We start from the raw sequence: 26,063 nt of genomic DNA on the forward strand, positions 1-26,063 counted from the left end.
TCATTTAAGTTGAATTTATTCATTTTTATTATGCAAGAAGAATGAGGATGCGGATCGATGCAAGTGATATGTATAAAATCAGTTGCCTGGAGCTACAGTCATTCGTAAGGTTTAGCAGTCATTATAAAGAAGTATTTGACTGCAGGGCATAGATTCCATCAAAACAAGCAAGTACAACCCCCCCATTATTTATACCATGATCAATGGAAACATCTAAATGTTTCATGCTGCAATCCCCCAAATTTCTACGCCCTTGTTTGACTGTATAATGTTATGACTTACCAATCAGAATCATGTATGTGGCAGCGGGGGCGTGGTCAAGCGCCCGTCCGGGAGAGAAAAGCGGTAAGGGCGCTCACACCTGAGCCAAATTATGTCTAACACCTGTCTCTAATTGCAGTAGAGCGAGGAGAGCGGTTAAAAATGCCAGCAGCCACAGGAGAGAGAGAGAGAAACTGACAACGAACTCAGCGTTCGACTAGATGGAAATTGTGGATACTAAAGATTGTGTGAATATTGTGGGCACTAAAAAAGGGGAATTAAAAGACGCACCTTGCCTTGAAGTCTTGCTTCCTGTCGTCTTTGTTCCATCAGCGTTACACTGGTGCCGAAACCGGGATATTATTTGGAACACCTGCCTTCCAAAGGATGGAACAGAATCGCCCGTAGAGTCCTCCCAGCTGGCGGAAGTCCTCCAGTCCCTCGCGACACTCCATCAAAGCCACCAACAATCCCTGCTTGAGCTCCGGCAAGACCAGGATCGGCGCTTCTCGAGATCATGCGGGCTCAAGCAGAGGACCGGCACGCCATCCGAGCCTCCTCAGCCAGGAGGCCGCTCCAGCCGCAGCCGCGACCCCGGACACCAGCGCCACCTTGCCCCCACCAGCGTTACAGAAGATGGGGCCGGCAGATGATCCAGAGGCGTTTATCGACCTGTTTGAAAGAACGGCGGAGATTTGGGGTGGCCCCAAGACCAGTGGGCAGCCCGCCTAGTCCCTCTCCTGTCCGGGAAGCGCAACTCGCGGCACAACAACTGCCGGCATCAAGCCTCCTGGCTTACCCCGACCTGAGGAAAGCCATCCTGCAACGGGTTGGTCGGAGCCCGGAAGAAAGTCGCCAGCTCTTCCGGGCCTTGAAGCTTGATAAGTCCGACCGCCCGTTTGCATTCAGCCCAGCGGCTCCGTGATGCTTGTCGGAGGTGGCTGCTCTCGAGGACCGCGCGTCGAGGAACTAATCGACCAGGTGGTACTGGAGCAGTTTGTTCAGCGTTTGCCCCGGAAGACGGCCGAGTGGGTCCAGTGCCACCGCCCGGCGTCGCTGGAGGAAGCCGTCCGACTCGCGGAGGACCACATGGCGGCGATCCCTAGGGCGGATGAGCCCTCTCTGTCTGTCTCCCCTTCCCTGTGTCTTCCCCTGTTTTTTTCCCTCCCTCTTCCCTCTCGCTCTGCTCTCTCCCCAGGGTCCGTTCCTGCCCCCGCAGGCGCTGGGCGTTCTGCGCCCAGCTCCCCGGCCTTGGGAACACCCGCCAAGCCCTTCCCCATCCTTCAGCCGCTCTCCTCCTCAGGTGGGGGCACCCGCCAGCACGGGTGCGGCCGCAGCCTGGGCCGGTCTGCTGGAGGTGCGGAGACCGGACCACTTCGGGATCAGTGCCCGCTGATGGAAATAGAGGCGGTGGTGCGGGTCTCCGATGTTCCACAGGCTGCCCCGATCGGGCTGGAGCGTATCAGATTCGGTAAGAATCTAGGGGTACATACCAAGCTTTGTTGGATACCGGCTGTAACCAGACCACCATCCACCAACGCTTGGTTCAACCCGGGCTTTGGGCTCAGCTAAACTGGTGAGAGTAAGGTGTACACGGGGATATTCACAAATATCCCGTGGTGACTCTGGCGATCAAATTCAGGGAGAAAAACATAGTGTAGAGGCAGCGGTTAGTCCCGCCTCACCCATCCGCTAATTTTGGGTACGGATTGGCCGAATTTTAGAAAGTTATTGGAGGGAGTTTGTGCGGATGGGTCCTGCGTGAAAGTGAAGGGGTGTGTGATGTGCGATGCTTTGGCGGGGAGGCGGAGCCAGGGCCGTCCTCGACTGCTCCGAGTGGCGTGGGAAGGGGCGAGGTGGGCGCCCTCCTCTCGGGAATTCCGGAGGGGACTTCCCTTGGAGCAGTCGCGGGATGATACCCTTAAGCACGCCTTTGACCAAGTGAGAGTAATCGATGGTCAACAACTCCGGCCGGTGTCGCCGTCTCATATCCGTATTTTTAGCTGATCAAGGATCAGCTATACAGGGTGACGCAGGACGCCCAAACAAAAGAGGAAGTAACACAATTATTGATTCCACGGAGCCGTCGGAAATGGTTTTCCAGGCGGCTCACTATAATCCTATGGCCGGTCACCTAGGGGAGCGAAAAACACTTCTCCGTCTAATAGCCCGTTTCTATTGGCCGGGCATTGGCGGTGACGTCCGCAGGTGGTGTGCGGCGTGCCGCGAATGTCAGCTGGTAAACCCACTGGCCACCCCAAAAGCGCCTTTGCGCCCTCTACCATTAATCGAGGTCCCCTTCGAAAGAATTGGGATGGACCTCGTCGGGCCATTAGAACGGTCAGCACGCGGACATCGCCGTGTTAGTCCTAGTGGATTACGCGACGCGATATCCGGAAGCAGTGCCTCTGAGCAACATCTCCGCGACGTAGTGTTGCAGGGGCACTCTTCAAGATAATCTCCGGTGGGGATTCGAAAGAAATCCTCACCGATCAAGGCACAACTTTTATGTCACGGACACTTCGCGAGCTTTACGAGCTCTTGGGCATCAAATCGATTAAGCACTAGCGTTTACCATCCTCAGACAGATGGCCTAGTGGAACGGTTTAATAAAACGCTCAAGAACATGATTCAGTAAATTCGTGCACGATGACGCTAGAAATTGGGATAAGTGGCTAGACCCCTGTTGTTTGCGGTGCGAGAGGTCCCGCAAGCCTCCACCGGGTTCTCCCGTTTGAGCTGCTGTACAGGCGACGCCCGCGGTGTCCTCGATGTCATCCATGGCGTGGGAGGAGGGACCTTCTAACAGTAAAAATGAAATTCAATTCGTTCTTGATCTTAGAGCAAAACTCCACACACTGGGGCTGACTAACACAGGAGAATTTGCTCCAAGCTCAAGAACGCCAACGCCGGCTGTATGACAGGGGTGCTCGGCTCACGGAATTTGCACCGGAGACAAAGTACTCAGTATTACTCCCAACATCGAGCTCTAAATTACTCGCCAAGTGGCAAGGACCCTTTGAGGTCACACGACGGCAGTGGGGATCTCGATTATGAGGTTATCACGTACCGATAGAGGGGCGCGTCAAGTTTATCACCTCAACCTCCTGAAATTATGGAGGGAGGAGGCGGCCTCTGTGACGTTGGCCACGGTAGTTCCGGACAGGGCGGAGCTCGGACGGAGGTAAACAAAAACTACAATCTCAACACTCCGGTCACTTGTGGAGACCAACTCTCACCGCTGACAGCTCACAGAGGTTTCTGAGTTGCAAAAGGAGTTTGGGGACGTGTTTTCCCTCTCCGGGCCGTACAAACCTCATACAGCACCACATCGAGACCGAGCCGGGCGCGGTGGTGCGTTGTCGCCTTATCAGCTATCCGAACATAGAAAGAAAATCGTTCGGGAAGAATTAGATGCAATGCTTGATATGGGCGTAATAGAGGAATCCCACAGTGATTGGTCCAGCCCGGTTGTTCTTGTTCCCAAGAGTGATGGGTCTGTTCGGTTTTGTGTGGATTACAGAAAAGTCAACGCGGTGTCTAAATTTGACGCGTACCCAATGCCCTGTGTTGATGAACTGCTCGATCGGTTAGGTACTGCTCGATTTTACTCGACCCTGGATTTAACAAAGGGCTATTGGCAGATCCCCTTGACACCAATATCCCGTGAGAAGACAGCCTTCACCACGCCGTTTGGATTACACCAATTTGTGACGCTTCCTTTCGGTTTGTTTGGGGCACCAGCCACGTTTCAGCGACTCATGGATCGGATCCTCAGACCGCACACCGCGTACGCCGCTGCCTATTTAGACGACATTATCATTTATAGCAATGATTGGCAGCGGCACATGCAACATCTGAGGGCCGTCCTGAGATCGCTGCGGCGGGCAGGGCTCACGGCAAACCCCAAGAAGTGCGCGGTTGGGCGGGTGGAGGTGCGGTATCTGGGGTTCCACTTGGGTCATGGCCAGGTGCGTCCCCAAATTGATAAGACCGCGGCGATTGCGACTTGCCCTAGACCTAAGACCAAAAAGGGGGTGAGGCAGTTCCTGGGGCTGGCTGGCTATTACAGAAGATTTGTACCTAATTATTCGGACGTCACCAGCCCGCTGACTGACCTCACTAAAAAGGGGGCTCCAGATCCGGTCCAATGGTCGGAGCAATGCCAACAGGCGTTTACGCAGATTAAAGCTGCACTTTGTGGGGGGCCGCTTTGCATGCACCTGACTTCTCTCTCCTTTTGTATTGCAGACGGACGCTTCAGACAGAGGGCTGGGGGCGTACTCTCGCAGCTGGTGGAGGGAGGAGCGCCGGTGCTGTACATTAGCCGGAAGCTCTCCTTAAGGGAGACTAAGTACAGCACCGTGGAGAAGGAGTGTCTGGCCATCAAGTGGGCGGTCCTCACCCTCCGATACTACCTGCTGGGGCGGGCCTTCACCCTCTGTTCGGATCATGCCCCACTCCAGTGGCTCCACCGCATGAAGGATACTAACGCCCGGATCACCCGTTGGTATCTGGCCCTCCAGCCTTTTAAGTTCAAGGTGGTCCACAGACCGGGGTGCAGATGGCTGCGCCGACTTCCTCTCCAGAAATGGGGAGTGGTAGGCAGGCCGGATGACGCCCGGCCTGAGTCGGGCGGTGGGGGTATGTGGCAGCGGGGCGTGGTCAAGCGCCCGTCCGGGAGAAAAGCGGTAAGGCGCTCACACCTGAGCCAAATTATGTCTAACACCTGTCTCTAATTGCAGTAGAGCGAGGAGAGCGGTTAAAAATGCCAGCAGCCACAGGAGAGAGAGAGAGAAACTGACAACGAACTCAGCGTTCGACTAGATGGAAATTGTGGATACTAAAGATTGTGTGAATATTGTGGGCACTAAAAAAGGGGAATTAAAAGACGCACCTTGCCTTGAAGTCTTGCTTCCTGTCGTCTTTGTTCCATCAGCGTTACAATGTATTAATAAGCTGCAATAAGTGCCAAAAGCTAATAAGAGAATGTGTGTTTGTGTGTGTGTGTGTGTGTGTGTATGAGAGAGAGAGAGAGAGAGAGAGAGAGAGAAAAGATGACACAGCATGCTTATACACACTGGTGCTGCTCTCTCTCCCTGTAGTTCCAGTCTGGAAAGAACAGTGAAACCTCAGAAAAGAAAAAAAAAAATTGTTTTCTCTCAAATATTCGAGATTTGTAGAATCCAAAACAGTTTACTCATTTACAACAGCATCAGCAGTGCAGAACGCTTTGCATGCTTTGGTGTTGCAGTTTGTGCTTTATTGCTGAGTGCTCGAACCTCCAGTATCCCAGCAGCCCACAGCAATGTGAGGGAAAAGTCATGTTCTTATCACTGTGACTGCTGGTTTGGGAGAACCAGAGCAATACAAGAACCCTAAAGGGTCAAATAGGGGAGAACAGGGCACAACTTTTATGTCACAGACACTACACAAGCTTTACAAATTATTGGGCATTAAGGCAATTCGCAGCAGCGTTTACCATCCGCAGACAGATGGCCTGGTGGAGCGATTTAATAAAACCCTTAAGAACATGTTTTGTAAGTTTGTGCACAAGGATGCTAGAAATTGGGATAAATGCTTGACCCCCAGTTATTTACAATACGAGAGGCCACTGGGTTTTCCCAGTTTGAGCTACTGTATGGGCGGCACACGTGCAGGGTGCTTGACCTAATCCATGAAGCTTGGGAGGAGAGACCTTCAGATAGCAAGAATTTGAAGCTCAAGAACAACAAGAACAACAGAGCTGACTGTATAACAGGTGAGCTCGGCTGCGGGAATTAGCCCTGGGAGATAAGGTACTAGTATTTCTCCCCAAATCGAACTCCAGATTACTCGCCAAGTGGCATGGACCCTATGAGGTCACACAACGAGTGGGGGTGAACCGATAGAGGGGGTACACGTTAAATATATCACCTCAACGGTGAAGTGACGTTGGCTATGGTAGTTCCGCAGAAAAGGAGATAAAGTCAGCAGAAAAGTAATCCATAAGGCCCCAGTGGTTAATCAATGTCTTCTGAAGCGATCCAATTAGTTTTGGGTGGGAACAGACCAAAATATTACCCCTTTTTTACTGTATTAATTGAGAATTCATAACATTTAAGTTAAAATGCAAAATATTTGACAAATACTGGATGAATGTTACCCTTACATGTTAAAAATGTGTGTTGCTGGGGTCCTGGGTAGCCTGACTACCACCCCAGGGTGTGCTGAGTGACTCCAGCCAGGTCTCCTAAGCAACCAAATTGTTGCTAGGGAGGGTAGAGTTACATGGGGTAACCTCCTTGTGGTCGCGATTAGTGGTTCTCGCCCTTTATAAACCCCTTTATAAAACCTTAACAAAGGAAACATAAAATTTTACACAGTATAAAGTGCTTGTAACAAATTTTGTCATGTTGTATCCTTACATTATACATAATAATTTCTGGTAGACTGTATTATAATAACACATTCCACCATTGTTTGTTTGACGGTTTATTTGCTATTTTCCAATCTCTACATACTGTATATACTGTATGGCTTAGCTTCAGTCATGAATAACAAAACAGCTTTCTTTCAATTTTTCTTATACTTTTTATGTTTTTTAATCACCTAACAGTGCAATGTGCATCTTTTTCATGAGCAGTTGACCCAAGATAACTGTCTTCTTTCTACTTCTTATAAAAAAATCTCCATTCTTTTACCACTGTCTCTCACCAACATCTCTAATGGTGCTTCTCTGAGCAATTTACAACTTTGTATTACAACAATTTTTGCTACATTTATTTTTATGTAATTTTTTGCTACCCTACTTAGGATGAATCGCTTTTGTTGTATTCCCCTTTTGGATAAAAGGATCTGCTAAATTAATACATTTAAATGAAAATAAAATCAAGGGCCCATTATTATTGATTTCATGAATACTAGATGACAATATTAAGTTCACAGATTTCCAGAACATAGTAAAAAAAAAATGTGCATGTTCAGCACTACATTGTGGGCATTTTGAAGAGTAATTTTGATGTAAATACAGACATTTTGTGTGATGTGTAATTTGTGCAAATAATTATGCTAAACTGTAGTAATTAATTTTGTAGTAATTGTAGTAATCTTTTAATGCCTCTGAGCTCATGGCAGGGCTGCAGTATACTTATACAGGGCAGAGCAGAATTAACTGCTAAATACATCCAGATGTTCTTACTGTGTGAAACTGGAGTCCACTGGACCTAAATAGAATGCTACATAAAGAGCCAAAACACAAACTTTAGGATTTGGAACCGCTGCTATACACAACTTTACCTTTGCTTGTAGCACACATTTGTTTATTTAAAGAGTTTGAATGTACCGAGTATGTGTACAATAATACAAATTCACCTCTTTTAGGGTATATATGTTATATTTATATATAAAAACTTATATAATTAGCATTGAATGCATTTAAAATTACCCAAATTATGTCTTTCATGCAATAAACACAAGTGGTCTTACAAGTATGATTGTTTGTCTGCACTGTAATTATATGTTGCTAGGAGCGCATGTAATGCTATAGACAGTCATTATAAAATCACAGTGTTGGTGATACATTCATGTCAATCTTCCTATTCAAAGTAAAAAATATGAGACATTATGAGGGTGTGTTTTGTATACATGTGTGACTGTGTGTGTATTGTGAGGCCTCCACAGGAAATGGGATTGGGTGGGGTAATAATATTTGGTTTGAAAGAATAAGTTCTAAATTAGGAAGCAAAATGCACAATATCGTCTGTCTGTAACTCTGTTGCACTGTGGCAAACAGTCAGGAGAGGGGCAAATGAAGTTCCAAATGTAAATTCGAGAGGAGCTTGTAGGCCTGCCAATCATATCTCAGGCATATATAAGCTGCTGCTTCCCTCACTGTTGTGACAATTCTTCCAGCATCCCACCACCTCCCCATTTCCAACTTTATATTTCATAATGCCTACATAAATTATTATTTCAAAATTGTCTTTCAATTACTTGTTTTAGTAAGATTGTCCAAGGGGGGATCTCAGAGCTCAAGCCCAATTATGTGCTCGAGACCCTCCATTATGGACAGCATGCTATATCACATGCTAAAAGTTTACCTTAAAGGGATAGTTCACCCAAACCTTTAATCACCCTCATGCCATTGTAACACGCGCACACTGCGGTCTTAGCATAAAATGAACTTTCTATATCTCGGACCAGATTCAGAAGACTACGTTCTATAGCCAGTATTGCAGCAAGACAAGAGAAAGGAACACATGAGACAGATGTAGATGAAAAAGGTAAGTATTTCTTTTCTTTTTTTACTTTGAAATAATTTGTTTAGATTTAGGGAAATAAGACAAAACAACAAGGAAAACAACAAAATAAAATAACACAGTTTCAATATATTTTACAAATCCCTTCTTGAATTAATTCCTTGAAATCGGTTTCACTCAAAACCCAAATAAATCTTTGACTCAATGGCTCTGTTCAACCTTCTCAGAAGAATTTCAAAAACAAATGGAAAAAAATAAACAACAATCAAGACAAATAAATGTCAAACACAATACTCAATGGCACACTAATTCAAAAATTAGTATCCGAATTAACTCCAATGAATTAAACTCATTTCAATGTTCAGTTTACTCGTTCAGTGTCCTTTATGAACTGCAATGCAGATCCAAAGTGAACGAATAAGATGGAAAAATCCCGTCTCATTCACTGATGCAAAGATGTCCTTCAGTGTAAACAAAACACAAAATCGTATACACGTATGGTCCTACCACCTCGATGAACGTGTAATAAGTGTCCAAGTTCAGAAAACCAGGGTTGGCTCGCCAGTTTCCACCAATGTCGAGCTGACCTCATTGACGGCAGAAACAATTTCAGTTCAAACTCCTCGTTTGATTCCAAAAGACATCACAGACAGGAGCTCAACATAAAGAGAGAGGAAAAAGAAAGAAAACAAAAAAAAAACAAAAAAACCCAACCTTGCAAACACAAGGCAGAAAAATACAATTAATCACAATTTATTCCCTTTTACACACATTAACATTTCAATTCGACTAATTCTCATCAACAAGTCCTTTAAAAGGAATATATATATACACATATTAATGATTATGACTTCTCTTAATCCTTAATAAATCCCACAAATATGAAATAAAGTAGATAAAATTACGTCTGAAAATGACGTGCACTTGGTTAGATTATAACTCGCACTGTATGGCTAGCAAAACCTCCACGTGAGCTACAATACACTCACTACACCAATGAAATGAAAAACCATACATAACCACTTTTAGCAGTAGATTAATTCTCAATTTATCACTTTAAATCACATTTCTTAAACATATTTCTCAAAAAACTACAACACAGTATCACTTAAACCCATAAAACACTGAACAATGTATACTATAGCTGATTAATAACTCACTCACCAAGAACGGGTGCTAATCAATCAGAAATAATCCCAGACAAACTAGGAAAATTAGGCTGGACACGGTCCTCTGACGAATCCGTAGGATTTCTCATCTAATATTCTTTTTTTCACTGGAATCTACGTGCATTACTCATGCGGCCATTTCACTCACGCTTTCTCTGCGACAACTTCTTCCTCACTCCTAAAGCCCGCGCTAGTCATGACAACAGCTAAGGGCGGAGCTAATCCAAATTAATCTAATTATATCCTTTTCTATTTTGTCACATTTACATGTTATGTTATTCATATTTAATTTCTTTATCATTAAAATAAAAGGTAATAAATTACTTATATAAATCTAACTTCTGTCTTTTTTTCCTTCCTTCTCTCATATGTTTGGTGTGCACTCTTGTAACCTGGGTTACACCCTCCCCTCTGGAATATATGTACGTCCCGTTGCATCTACACGTGAATTACAGGGGCGACAACTGACTCATCTAAAGAAGAACTAAAAGCCTCATTTAGACCCTGCAACAAGGACTGGATTACTAGGGTGAGTGGATTCCCTAACTGGGGATATTCAAACTTTTTAGGGGGACGTCGCTCTCTCTGTGAGCGTCTGAGGGTAAATGTGTCTTCAGGTTAAGCACTCCTTTCTTCAGCTTTATTGTCAACACAACTCTTTTCGTTTGAGATCAGATTTCTTCTTACACTCCCTAACTCAGAACTACTTGGCACGGTCTCAACCAATTGAGTAGGGTAGTCATCCAGAGATCCAGGGGATTGTTCTGGTTCTGGTCTCTGCTCCACTGAGACATCTGATTCAATAAAACTTGATTCAATCTCATCTGCACATATTCCTACAACAAATTCATCCAATTTTTCCTCCACAGGTTTCCATTCAGGTAAGTTCTGTCTAGTAGGATCAGGGACATGTAAGTCAGATGCAACTCCTCGAACACAAGGTAAGTGCTCAATGCCCGTAATAATTTGAGTTTCAGAGCCCAATGTCCTCCCAGGTACATAACAGGGAATTCGCTCATCCTCAGACTCTGAGCATTCAGAAGCGGACTCAGACTCCTTTATCCCTTCATCAGGACAAGCTCTGGTTCTAGGCCTTCGAACTTTCTGCTTTGGTCGTTCTTCGGAATTGCTTGGCTGCAAAAACCCACAGGGCAGCAGTAAGTCTCGATGCAACGTCCGGAGAGGACCCTCTTTTCTCTCTGGTTGGACAGTATATACTGGCAGATCTCGAATCTTTCTGACAACCACATGAACATCTTGTTCCCATTTATCAGCCAGTTTATGCTACCCTCTCAATCGCACATTCCGTACCAGAACTCTGTCACCTTCTTCCAATGTCGAAGCAATCACACGCTTATCAAATCTTCTTTTGTTTCGCTCGGCTACCTTCCTTGCATTTTTAGTAGCCACCTCGTAACTCTCTCGCAACCGACTCTTAAGATCTCGCATGTATTGAGAGTGAGACTTGATGGGAGTATCTGCTGGCAATCCGAAAGCCAGATCTACAGGTAAGCGGGGTTGTCGTCATCATGAGTTCATAAGGAGTAAACCCAGTGGTGTCATTGCGGGTGCAATTATAGGCATGCACTAAAGGCTTTACGAACTCCTTCCACCGAGATTTCTTTTCATTTTCCAGTGTCCCCAGCATCTGGAGGAGTGTACGATTAAATCGTTCCACTGGATTGCCCCTTGGGTGGTATGGGGTAGTTCTCGCCTTGTGAATTCCTGCGATCTTACACAACTCCTTTATTGTGTGGGACTCAAATTCTGCCCCTTGGTCACTATGCAGTTTCTCTGGAAACCCATAGTGTACCAAGAAATTATCCCACAGGCTCTTAGCAACGGTTTGGGCAGTTTGGTTTCGAGTTGGTATTGCAACGGCATACTTAGTAAAGTGGTCCGTGATAACCAGTATGTTTTTGGTGTTGCTCTGGTCTGGTTCCAGGGACAGAAAATCTATGCATACCAGCTCTAAGGGCCTGCTAGTTTGGATGTTTACCAAAGGAGCTGCTCTTTCCGGAGGTGTTTTTCTGCAGACACAACGCTCACAAGTTTTTATCCTTTCCTCCACTGCCTGTGACATTTTCGGCCAGAAGAACCTTGACCTGACGAGATCCAGGGTCCTGTCAATACCCATATGACCCATGTCATCGTGGAGGCTCCGTAACACCATGTCTCTCAATGTAGTGGGCAGTGCCAACTGATAGCAAGAGGCTCCACACTCCTGTCTCCTCCTATATAGCACCCCACTTCTCAGCTCGAGGCGGTTCCACTCTTTTAACCACAAACCCATGGTAGGGGGTTGATCTCTCAGGTTACGAGGTTTCACTCCACTCTCCAATCCTCTAATAACAATCCTCATTTCCGGATCTTTTCTCTGTAGTTCCAAGGAAGTTTCTGAGAGATGAGGAAGATCTGGGAGACCATGTTCATCTTCATACTGGAATTCATTTGGCAGAGCGTCCTCATGTTGAGCAATGGTTTCAACCAAGGCAAGTGAGAAGTGAGAGGAACTAGGATTATTAGATGATCCAATCACCTGATGCCTTTCACAAATCGCCCTTATCGTGTCTGCCATGAAAACAGATGACTCAACTCCCGGCCTCATGAAATGATTCAATGTGAACTGTCTTATCCTTTCTCTCTCCTTTTGAGAAATCAGGTCATCCAGAGGTTCACCATGCTGTCGTCGGGATAGACCATCAGCATCCTGATTTTGGCTACCTGCTCTGTACTGCAGCTTAAAGTTGTAAGTTGACAAGCTGGACAGCCAGCGGTAACTGGTGGCATCGAGCTTCGCTGAGGTTAGAATATACGTCAAGGGGTTGCTATCCATTACCATAGTGAACTCTACACCATAGAGGTAGTCGCTAAATTTGGAGGTGACAGCCCATTTTAGTGCCAGAAACTCTAGTTTGTGCGCAGGGTACCTGCTTTCACCCTTGGTCAATCCTCTGCTGGCAAAAGCTATGACCCGCATCTGCCCTTCCTGCTCCTGATATAAAGCTGCACCGAGCCCGGTGGTACTGGCATCGGTATGAAGCACGTAGGGAAGCTTGGGGTTAGCAAAGCCCAACACAGGTGCAGACGTGAGTTTGCCGATTATGGAGTCAAAAGCACTCTGACAATCTTGAGTCCATCGATCACCGAACTCTTCCTTGGGATTGAAATAGCTTCCTTCCTTCGGTTTCTTAATACCGCTCTTTCTAAGTGGAGGATATCCCGCTGTAAGGTCGGTGAGAGGCTTAATGATCTTGGAGTACTCTCGCACAAATCTCCGATAGTATCCAGCAAAACCTAGAAAAGACCTCAACTCCTTCAGGTTTGTTGGCTTCGGCCATGTCTTCAAGGCTTCGACTTTTGCTGGATCCGTCTCTACTCCATCTCGTGAGACTATATGACCCAGATACCTCACTGATGTCTGGAAGAACCGACATTTCTCGGGTGACAATTTCAAACCATACTCCTTCAGTCGGTTTAGAACTTGCAACAACTGGGACTCATGCTCTTCAAGAGTTTTCGAAAAGACTATGAGGTCGTCGATGAAAACCAGCACTTGCTTTCTGTTCAGGTCTCCCATGCACCGCTCCATCAACCTCTGAAACGTGCTTGGTGCGTTGGTAATTCCCTGCGACATCCGGTTGAATTCCCAGAATCCCAGCGGGCAGACAAAGGCGGTTTTACACTTATCAGTCTCTTCCATTCCGATTTGGTAGAACCCGGATTTCAAGTCGAGCACCGAGAACCAATTCGAGCCGGTAAGTGTTGAAAAGACCTCCTCCAGATTTGGTAAGGCGTATGCATCCTTAATCGTCTGTGAGTTAAGTTTTCGAAAGTCAATACATAGCCTTACTGTACCATCCTTCTTACGGACTACCACTATGGGTGACGCAAATGGAGACTCAGACTCGCGGATAACCCCGGCCTCTAATAGTTCTTGGAGGTGCTTTCTCACAGCGTCAACATCTTGGGGATGTATGGGTCGAGCTCTATGCTTGAACGGTGTGTTGTCATTCAACTTTATCTGATGTTTGACCTTTTCAGTGCTGCCGTAATCAAGGTCGTGCAGAGAGAAGACCTCAGGCATGGAGTTCAACAACTTTGAGATCCTCTCTTTCCAGCTCGTGGGCAAGGGAGAATCGCCAAATTCGAAGGTGAGGTTAGCACAGTTGGGTGACGGTTCCTCAGCTGTGAATTCTGAACTCTGGTGCTGCTGGTCTATGATCTTCTGAACTGCATGAATCTCTGCCAGCACAACTTTAGGAGGGACTTTTATGTCGGTTCGCGTTCCATTTCTCAGCAGAACTGACAATTTGGAGAGACGTTTTCGAGGTAAGGAGTGCAAACAGTTTGCAATCTGTAGACCGCTTGGTAAAGGAATAGATGGAGGCTCGAGAGTCACCCACTTTTCTGTGTGGGGACCATATAGGTGGACAAAGCCGTCAAAAACCACTGTGCTTCCTGCAGGCACAACTTCAGGGGAGTTTCCCCTCAACTTCACATAACCCAGAGTCTTACTACTGGCTTGTCTCCATCTAGCTTCCAAAACTTTGAGTACGGCTTGGTAACCATGGAAACTTGACTGAAAGCTAGCTGCATTCTCTTTAGCACACCTGCTGTAAAGCACATCTAAGGAATTGGTCCCAACTAGAATCTGGGAAAGACTTGTTAAATCTGGAACCACCAGGGTCAGAGTGGGAACCTCAACTTCAGTACCAGTGAGCACTTTGGGGAATTTCAGTGTTAGCTCAATGTACCCCAGATATGGCACAGCTTGTCCGTTAGCTCCTTCTACCTCCAGCAAGTCTTCCAACGGCTTCAGGGGGTAGTCTGGCAAATTGGCTTCATAAATCGACTGCGGAATTGTGGTCACCTGTGACCCTGTGTCCAACAGGCAATCTACTTCTCTTCCTTCAATGGTGACCTTAGCTGTGCATTTTATTCCCACTAGTCCCTTTGGCAAGCGTTTCAATGGTGGTGCTTCACGGCTGCTCGTATCAAATATCAATTTGTAACATTCAGGGCGACAGTCTGAACATCTGGTCTCCATATGCCCCGCTACAGAGACCTTCTTCAGTTTAAAGGCTGGGCGGGCCTTCCATGCAGAGAGTCCCATTGGCTTTGTCGCTCTCTTAAATCAAGTCGCTTCTCTTCGACTTTGGCAGGATTTGGAGCGTTCTCGCAAGTGATAGCCAGGTGCCCATCCTCTCCGCGCCGGAAACAGTAGCAGGGTCGTGGTCTGTTAACTCTCAGCTGACCCATCCTGGGATTTCTATCCGTTTCCGTGTCAAGCGGTCTCCGACTGTTAGGAGTTTGAGGCATCTTACGAGTGGCACTTTGCGTTTGTAGCTCTGCGATCTGACGCTGCAGCCTTGCAACTTCCAACTCTTCTGCATTGTTTTGTTTCAGTCCCTGGGTGACCGATGCTTTTACTGCAGCTACTTGGGTGCATAATTCTCCCACCATCTTCTTTAAAGCGGTCAACTCAGCCTTTTCGGAGTGACTCTTTGGATTTCCCCGATCAGGAGACTGCTTTAAGGCAGTGACTTGGGCTTGGATTTCTGCAACTTGTTTCTTTAGAAGGCTAGTTTCTGAGCCATCGGAGTTGGGCGCATCACATGAACAGGCTGATACTCGGTTGGAGACTGCTCGTGTCTTTGGGTAGGCATTAGGGGGTTTTGTCATCCCAAGATGCTTCCTCATCCGTTCCTCCTTAGAGGCGTGTTTGTCTTCCTGGGTTCGAATAAGCACTGCTAATTCGGCAAAAGTGGGTGGTTGGGCTTCTCGTTTGTCAAGCTGAAGGTCGGCAATGAGACGATTGTCCCAACACCCTCTGCAGAATTGTTTCAGAAGGTAACGGTCATGTTCACTTTCTGCTATGCCACCCCGCCTGATTGCAGCACTCAGAATAACTTGCAAACGATGTAAGTTGTCTGATGGTTTCTCACTCTGATTTTGCAGAGTGCCCATGAGTTTGGCTAACAACTCGTCTCCGTCTTCAACAGAACCATAAACAGACTCTAAAACCTTAAGATACACAGCAGGTAAGGCTGGAGGACGCACATGTTTTACAACGTCGGCAGCTGGAGGTAAGAGACTGTCGAGGATTTTTCGCGTTCTGTGCAAGTCAGAAATTGAAGGGTCATTTAACAAGAAATCGACACTCGCACGCCAGGTGTCGAAATCTGGTTTGTTGGGAGGGCGAGGAGACCTCCCTGAGAAGACTCTCAGACGGATCGAGGTTTGCTGTGACAGAGTAGCTTCACTTGTTTTTACTATGTGTTCAACCACCATTCTCTGAACACTGGGTGGGTCCACAATACTGGTGGGGAACACAGGGCAGGTTGTCACGGTGATATCTTCAGTGGTAGTTTCTGGAGAAGGGGGAGAAACAAACATTGTTCTGTTCTTGGTTGGGTTTTTAGGTTCTGAGCTTTGAGTTTGTGTCACTTTTAAATTAGTCAGGGGGCTACTTATTGACGATGGGGTGGTGGCCTCTGCACTCTGTAAGTCACTGCTAGAACCCTGACAGCTCGCTTGCTGAGATTCTGCTGGAGCTTCATTTTCAGAATGGGTCTCTCTGAGTTTCTCCAATTCCTCTTGAAGCACACTTTGGAAGGACATTCCACTTTCTTTAGCAATGGCCTTCAGTTCCTCAAGATACCCTTCAGTGGCAGTGCAGATAGAAGGTTGAGTGTAGACAGTGGCTAAGGCACGCACTCGGAAAGTAACGCCTGGGTCAGAGAGACTCCCCAAAGTCAAGGGTAGGAAGGAGAGCAAATTTTGGATTGCTGAGTCGTGATTATACTCTATGATGGCATTTCGGTGAAACTCTGAAGCTGGGTCATCAATGATAATATTACGGCTAATTGAACCAAATCTTTCTAGGTACATTTCTAGCTCATTGTCTGTTTCAGTTAACGTAAGGCCTCCGACTATGAGGGCGTTTGCTACTTTAACGTTTTCCTGCTTCACAATATCCATTGTAACAGTTGAAATTTTCGATAAGTTGTTTCTCTTGTTCTAATAATTTCCCTTCTCTGTCTCTTTAACAGTTACCCTTGCTGCAAGAACTGGCTCCTGGCTGGCTCGCCAACTTCTATGTAACACGCGCACACTGCGGTCTTAGCATAAAATGAACTTTCTATATCTCGGACCAGATTCAGAAGACTACGTTCTATAGCCAGTATTGCAGCAAGACAAGGGAAAGGAACACATGAGACAGATGTAGATGAAAAAGGTAAGTATTTATTGTCTTTTTTTACTTTGAAATAATTTCTTTAGATTTAGGGAAATAAGACAAAACAACAAGGAAAACAACAAAATAAAATAACACAGTTTCAATATATTTTACAAATCCCTTCTTGAATTAATTCCTTGAAATCGGTTTCACTCAAAACCCAAATAAATCTTTGACTCAATGGCTCTGTTCAACCTTCTCAGAAGAATTTCAAAAACAAATGGAAAAAAATAAACAACAATCAAGACAAATAAATGTCAAACACAATACTCAATGGCACACTAATTCAAAAATTAGTATCCGAATTAACTCCAATGAATTAAACTCATTTCAATGTTCAGTTTACTCGTTCAGTGTCCTTTATGAACTGCAATGCAGATCCAAAGTGAACGAATAAGATGGAAAAATCCCGCCTCATTCACTGATGCAAAGATGTCCTTCAGTGTAAACAAAACACAGAATCGTGATACACGTATGGTCCTACCACCTCGATGAACGTGTAATAAGTGTCCAAGTTCAGAAAACCAGGGTTGGCTCGCCAGTTTCCACCAATGTCGAGCTGACCTCATTGACGGCAGAAACAATTTCAGTTCAAACTCCTCGTTTGATTCCAAAAGACATCACAGACAGGAGCTCAACATAAAGAGAGAGGAAAAGAAAGAAAACAAAAAAAACAAAAAAACCCAACCTTGCAAACACAAGGCAGAAAAATACAATTAATCACAATTTATTCCCTTTTACACACATTAACATTTCAATTCGACTAATTCTCATCAACAAGTCCTTTAAAAGGAATATATATATACACATATTAATGATTATGACTTCTCTTAATCCTTAATAAATCCCACAAATATGAAATAAAGTAGATAAAATTACGTCTGAAAATGACGTGCACTTGGTTAGCTTATAACTCGCACTGTATGGCTAGCAAAACCTCCACGTGAGCTACAATACACTCACTACACCAATGAAATGAAAAACCATACATAACCACTTTTAGCAGTAGATTAATTCTCAATTTATCACTTTAAATCACATTTCTTAAACATATTTCTCAAAAAACTACAACACAGTATCACTTAAACCCATAAAACACTGAACAATGTATACTATAGCTGATTAATAACTCACTCACCAAGAACGGTGCTAATCAATCAGAAATAATCCCAGACAAACTAGGAAAATTAGGCTGGACACGGTCCTCTGATCTAATCCGTAGGATTTCTCATCTAATATTCTTTTTTCACTGGAATCTACGTGCATTACTCATGCGGCCATTTCACTCACGCTTTCTCTGCGACAACTTCTTCCTCACTCCTAAAGCCCAGCTAGTCATGACAACAGCTAAGGGCGGAGCTAATCCAAATTAATCTAATTATATCCTTTTCTATTTTGTCACATTTACATGTTATGTTATTCATATTTAATTTCTTTATCATTAAAATAAAAGGTAATAAATTACTTATATAAATCTAACTTCTGTCTTTTTTTCCTTCCTTCTCTCATATGTTTGGTGTGCACTCTTGTAACCTGGGTTACACCATCCAAGGTGTATATTAATTTATTTCTTCTGCTGTACACAAACAAAGATTTTTAGAAGAAAATCTCAGCTCTGTAGGTCCATTTAATGCAAGTCCAAATATCACATAAAGTCATCATAAAAGTAATCCATATATAAAAGTAATCCATATGACTGCAGTAGTTAAACCAAAGTCAAGCACTAGGAAGAGTAATCAAGCTTGAAATCATGATTGTGCCTAGAGACTGTGATTGCAAAATGTACAGTTATGAATAAGTTACATTTTGGACTGTTCTCACCCAAAACTGATTGGATCATTTCATAAGACACTGTTTAAACCACTGGAGTCATATGGATTACTTTTATGATGCCTTTATGTGATATTTGGACCCTCAGATTTCTGGCCACCATATATTTGCATTGTATGGACCAAAATTAAATATTCTTCTAAAACCCTTCGTTTGTGTTCTGCAGAAGAAAGAAAGTCATACACATCTGTGATGGCATGAGGGTGAGTAAATGATAACATCATTTTTGGGTGGACTATTCCTTTAATATGCTCCAGGACTATATGAACCAATGAACTGGTGAAGTGCTGTTTACTTAAAGAATTAAAACTATACAAGGTGATACTTTTTTCTGTATGACTGTCCCTCCACTTGATCTGGCAAACTCTCAGAGTGTTAAACATATCTAAAACACTTTACACACTGTGCTATTACTAGAAAAGTAATAGCACACCTCTCCTCGACAAGCTGCACATTCGTTTCATGTCTGTAGCACAAAGTTACTGGATGATTTGTGCCTAAAGTTTAATACTTATGGTTAGCAGCCTTTAATCTGAGAATCTATTCAAGTGAGTGCCATTGATACTAGATAGTCTGAATAAAAAATTTGAAAGGGTGCCATGTGCATACCATTGCATTAGTAACTCATAATTACTAATGTTCAAATCAATAAGATAATAAATATAACTGAGCTCTTCAGATCCCCATTACTGAAGAGGTTCTTCAGGATCTCTGCTGTTCATCACTGGACATTTAATCACTTTCACAGAGTTTGTTTTCTACTGATTACTTCTGATGGCTTTGTAGCGTGAGAGTTTGAGTGGTCCCATGTGTCACGCATTGAGATCTGAAAATGTGTGTTTTTTTGGAGGTAAAGCATCCTGATGAAATAAATCAGACACAACCCCATTCCGCCCAGGAAGATTGTGACTCACGCACCTGTCAGCCTAATCACTGTCCTCATTCTCCTACAAAACACAAGGCCATGGCTCTGGCTCTAGATCCGCACGCATAAAGTATTCCAGAGCTGTTGCCTGTTTGAAGGGTTTGAATGTATAGGCCTGAGCTCTATAGAACTGTAAACTAGGATACTAAACAGCACAAGAAACAAGGACTTTGATACAGCAACTAAAATAAAGCTTATATCCCACTTCCCTTCACAACTTCATGATGTCTTTGAGCTTCCCAAATTCACTTTGCAATGCAGCAGTGCATGCTGAAAGTTACAGTATTTACCTCTATTGACAGTCAGCTCAGAATGAGAACCATCCCTGTAAACAACATTCATGATTAGATTAGCCTGAGATCTATGTTTGGAGTATAAATTTTTTCTCTTTCTAAGAAAAATACTAAATTAAACTAAGGTTTATTTGCCATGACTGACATGGCATTTATTTTTATCATGTCAGGAAAGGACCTTTCTAAATACGTGTACAGAAGGACGTCTTGAGTACGGCAGATTATGTGCACTGTGTATCATTTTTTTTATTTATCTATTTGTCTTAATAAAACATTGCTTAAAATAGAAATGTTTTGGGCTCATAACTCTAATATCAATTTATCTTAAAAACCCATAGACTTAAGATTTTAAGTGTTCATAACTCAAACAATTGAATACAAAATTAAGGTTATGGGGGAATTATTTCTTGGTCAAAGGTCATTTATAGGGGCTTTTAAATAGTTGTTAAGAATTCATAGAGGTTTTCACTGTTTTGTCTGATTTTCAATGTTGTTTTGTTGAAAACAGATATTTCATGTAATTTGGGTGATATGTGTCCCCTATGGTCAAGTTGGACCCTGTCAGTCACCTTGTGCCTGACATAGGGCAACTGCATGGAGTACAGGTATCTATCTATGCATTAAGTTTATTTAATGATTGACCTTGAATTGGTTATAATCTTTATTTGAGCTGTGTTTTGTTTTAAATTTGAGTCAATTCAACTAAAATTATTAAATAGAAACAAACATTTTTATATAGTTAATCTGAGTTAAGTCTACATGTATCTTACCTTAAATAGTTAAGTTAATTCTAAGTGAACACCAAGTTGTGAACTTAATTACACAAGTTTTGGTGAAGCCATTACTCAATTCAATCGAGTAAAGTCAACTTATTAGGGTTTTCAGTGTATGTTGTGAATGCAAGTTTGGAGTAATATCATTAAAGTAGGTCATCTAAAAAAGGAAGTTAGCCTATCTCTGAGGACAGGAGTGAAAGATTTCAGACACAACGAGCTTGAGAGGGAGAGATCTTTTCAATATCAGACAATGTCATTGGTTGTGCATGTATAGGAACATGTTAATGGCAAAGACAGCCCCCAGCAATGCGTGTATAGATGTCTGACAATGAATGCTTCTTTTGAATTTCATCATCATTAAATAGCACACAGCACAAACTGACATGCTGTGCAAACAAGATACTTCCATGGAATATTGCAAATGCATTAGTGTGCAAGATATTGTGCACATTACAGCAAAATTGTTATTTTGCCTTTTAATGTCGCCTATTTCAGACTCATTTTTTCTAAAGACTATGAACTTTGACCTCCTATTTCTCAAACTTGTTGAAGAATAATGAACAATTTCTTATTCTAACATTTCAAATTGTATTAACCTTTATGTACATTTATTTGGAACTACTAAGCAGAATTATGACACTGTAACATTCATGCAAGCTGGCTGAAGACAGGATGAGATGAAGATGTATGAGAACCCAAGTGCAGTTTTATTTACAGTGCTGGTCTCCAAATGTGTATTCAAAACAAATATAACCAGAACATAAACTAAACTTGACTAGGAACAATACCTTTACAATATCATGAACAAGGATGTTATGACAACAAAACTCAAAGAGACAATTGCTAACACGAGGACTTAAAAACAAACAAAAGGGTAACAGCATAACAAGGCATCCAATGACAAGATAGAACTAATAACATATGGACCAATAACCGAACAGAACTGATAACAAGAATAATAAGCCAAAGACCAATAAGAACAAGACACATGAAACATGAGGGAAAACAGGAACCACATGACAAGACACATGACCAGACAAGGAAGTAAGCAAATTTCAAAATAAAAGACAAAGTTAAAAACAATATTCAAAACATGGACAAAACACACAAACGTGACAGTTGGTGAAGGACACAGGCACCTGGGCAAATCAGGAGACCAATGCTGAGCCAGTGGTGGGCTTGGTGAGGCATGGCCTGGAGACCAGGGCGGAGCCAGTGGCCAGAGAAGTGGCTCCAAAAAGGTAGCAGGGTCCAGCGGCTTGCGGGTTGACCACAGGGCAGGGACAGGAGGCCTGAGAGGCGACCTTAGGGCAGAGGGGACAGAGTTCTGGGCTGTGTCCGCTGGACAGGGTTCAGGAGGGAGCGGCTTAAAGGGCGGAGGCTCGGGCACTGGCCACAACAGGGGAACAGTCTTAGTGGTCGTGAGCATAAGCAATGGCAGGGTAACAGTCTCCATGGTAGTGAGCACAGACAGTGATGAGGGAATGACCTCCTTGGTCATGGGCACTAGAATTGATAGGGGAAACAGCCTTAGTGGCTGCGAGTACAGGAAGGGACAGAGGAACGTAATCTATGGTTGTGGACACGGGCAGTGACAGGGGAACGGCCTCTGTGGCAGTGAGCATTGGCAGTGCATGGGGAGTAGGAGTCCTTATCTTCCATTTCCGGATATCCATGAGCAGAGCCGTGGGAGGCTCGAGGAAGGAAGTCTTCAGGACCACCAAGGCTGGGGAGAATGTGGTCTCCGTTTAAGGGAGCTCGGAGACAGCTGGAGCCATAATGACCCCCCGAAAATTCCTCTAGGGCTGGAACCGGCTTGCAAAGCTGGCTCTGGGATGGACAAGCCTTGTAACGTTGGCCGTGGTAGGCCTGGAGGAAGGAGCCACCGTGGACAGGAGGGCTGGCAAGGGAACAGACATCTCATCTGCTACCTCTTCCACAGTAAAGCTTGAGTAGGCACCAGTAGAGGGGCGAAATCAATGTTTTTCTCCAGTGTCCAGAAGGTGGTAGTTCAGGTGATCATATAGGCTGATTCAACCCCAACCAAAAGATATCCTTGAAGGCAGTGGCACTGAAGTCCACTTGACAGCTGAGGTCACAGAACTCCTCCAACATATTCCTCGATGGAATGATTCCCCTGGGGTAACCGCAGAAGTTTAACTGCTGGGTTCATTTTTCAGTCAAGCATTCTAAAACATTCAGGCAGGCTGGAGACAAGACAAGTCAAAGATGTATGAGAACCCAAGTACAGTTTTATTTACTGTGCTGGTAACCAAATGTGAATTCAAAACAAAACCGAATATAACCAGAACATAAACTAAACTTGACTATGAACAATATCTATACAATAATCATGAACAAAGACATTACAACAACAATACTTGACAAGAGACAATGATAACATGAGGGCTTAAATACAAACAAAAGGGTAACAACATAACAAGGCATCCAGTGACAAGACAGAACTATAACATACGGACCAATAACAGAACAGGTCTGATAGCAAGATACCAAGACTAATAAACTAAAGACCAATGAGATCAAGACACATGAAACATGGGGGAAACAGGAAACCACATAACAAAGACACATGACCAGACAAGGAAGTAAACTCTTTTCAAAATAAAAGACATGAAGTCAAATACGTTATTCAATAAATTAACAAAACACACATAAACGTGACAGACACATACTGTTTCAGCAAATCATTGCACATAATTACAATTGCCTGACTTTTAGTCTACTCCTGTCTGCTTAAGGTTGTTTTAATTTTACCATTATACATGCTTATTTATATGCATTTGTACTCTATTTTGGTGCCAAAATAAACCAAGTATTGATTAAAAATATGTAAAAATTGTAAAATGTTACATATTTCCGATCTGCTTGGTAAACCCACCAGTAAAGCAATTGAAAATGTATCTTCATGATACAAGTATAAAACAAACATCTTGTACATAAGACAATAACTTTAGTTAGCAAACTAAATACAATGAGGCTGAATCATAAAACCTTTAAGGATGTATTACTGATTCAACTGCTATTACTATAAAATGCCCATAAATACATATATTGGTAGCTTTTGTATGAGTAGTTTGACTCAAGATGCATATATGTATTCTGGCTCCGTGACATGTCACGTCTGTAGCGTTTGAATGAGCACCATATGCGTGTACAGAACATGTGAAAAACATTCAGTGTTTATGAAGTTTCCATCTCTAGCAGCTGTGTTCTCTCTGCAGTGAGCATGGTGTAAGAGACAAGAAAAGAGAAAGAGCTTTCCAGTAGTTCTGGATCAGTGCGCATATTCCACCCAGCCCTGATAAACTACACTCAAGTCAAGTCAAGCCAAATTTATTTGTATAGCGCTTTTCACAACAGGCGTCGTTTCAAAGCAGCTGTACATGATATTTTGCTACAACAGAAAATTAATGAATATAAAGCCAATATTAGTTATTTATGTTTAGAACTATTAGTGGTAAAAAATAGTAAACTAAGTGTTGTGGGTCAATGATTAAACAAAATGATTTTATATTAACTATAATTAATTTTAGTGCTAAAGTCCTTGAAGTCATCCCGAAATAGCTGAGGAAATACACGTAAATGCATTGTGCTTTGATTTTGGCCGATGGATGCTTTTGTTAGTGGTTAATAATTTTCTATGAAGTTTAAAAGAGTGTTGTCCCTCCTTTGATCAAGTTCATATAGGTATCATTCAGTGAGGAGCATCACAGTCCGGCTGTGTAATTTTGGTGAACTCCATCCTGAGCCCATGCTTCAGACAGTATCTCGTAAAGAATCCCATGCCTTTGAGTTTGCATCAATTCATCCTCTGTGAAGGCTGTCTTAGTAGACTGAAGTTAAGTCTGGCTGGCACATGCTGCAGTTGGTCATCATCACTCAGTGACACAGTGGGAATCGGACATCAGGGAGGAACGGAGATGGATCTGGCAGGCTCTGGTAACCTCAGGATATGTTTATTTATTAAACCTGCAGGACATCCATCAAGTAATGGACTACAATATTGTAGTTTTGAGGTCATGAACATATGAATTAGTTATCGGCACTAGAAACAGAGATCATGTGTCATAACTTGGTAATATATTTGAGGTGGAAGAATGAAGTTCTCCAACTATTGGAAATTGGTTTTTCAAAGGTTACTTTGCTGTCAAATATAACACCTAATTTTTTGCTATAGAAGTTGATGTAACAGTACATCCATCAAGTGTCAGATCATATTTTAGTGTCATATTTTATTAGGTTTTTGTTCAAAAATCCAACAATTGGACTACTGTTTTATCGGAATTGAGTACAAGGAAATTTCTAGCCATCCACTCTTTGATTTCATTTATACACACTGTTAATTTGAAAAATTATGAAATTTTGTAGAGTTTCAAAGTAAATAAAATATTAAAGTTGTGATTGTCTGCATAACTGTGAAACAAATTCAATGATTCCCGATAATGTCTCCCAGGGGCAGCATTTACAGGTATAGGGAGAAAATCAGAGGCCCTAAGACATATCCCAGATGTGTATGACATTCTATCTTCTGCAGAACACAAATTAAGATTTTTAGAAGAATTTCTCAGCTCTCAGAATCGATTTGATAGGTATGGGTGAGAAACAGATCAATATTTATGTCCTTTTTTACTATAAATCTCCACTTTCACTTCCACATTCCTCTTCTTTTGTTTTTGGCCAGTAGCATTCTTCATGCATATTGTCACCTACTGGTTGGGATGGCCAAAGGTGGATATGTATGGTTAAAAAAAGGACTTAAATATTGATCTGTTTCTCACCCACACTTTTCCACATCACTTCTAAATCATGACTTTATGTGATTTTTGCCGATTCAAAGTTCTGGTCACCATTCACTTGCATTGTATGGACCTACAGAGCTGTAATATTCTTCTAAAAATCTTAATTTGTGTTCTGCAGAAGATAGAAAGTCATACACATCTGGGATGACATGAACGAGTAAATGATAAGAGCATTTTCATTTTTAGGTGAACTCTTCCTTTAAAGAGAGAGGGCGCCATTTATAAAGTATTTGGAGTTGTGAAATTTTTAAAAATACTGTCCTCTACAGATGTACAAGGCTAATAACACCCCTAATTGTTTTTCAAAACGTTATTAAAACGATTTTTTTGCCGTTCCATGTGATCATACTGTACACTAAATATTAATACTCTTTGATCCTTCACATCTAAATCACACACACACACACTCATGTTGTTGCATCTATCATTATGAGGACTCTCGTTAGACATAATGATTTTTATACTACATGAACTATATATTCTATCCCCTAACCCTCACAAAAAACTTT

The sequence above is a fragment of the Xyrauchen texanus genome, chromosome 24 (assembly GCF_025860055.1).
Source record: "Xyrauchen texanus isolate HMW12.3.18 chromosome 24, RBS_HiC_50CHRs, whole genome shotgun sequence".
NCBI classification, from domain to species: Eukaryota; Metazoa; Chordata; class Actinopteri; order Cypriniformes; family Catostomidae; genus Xyrauchen; species Xyrauchen texanus.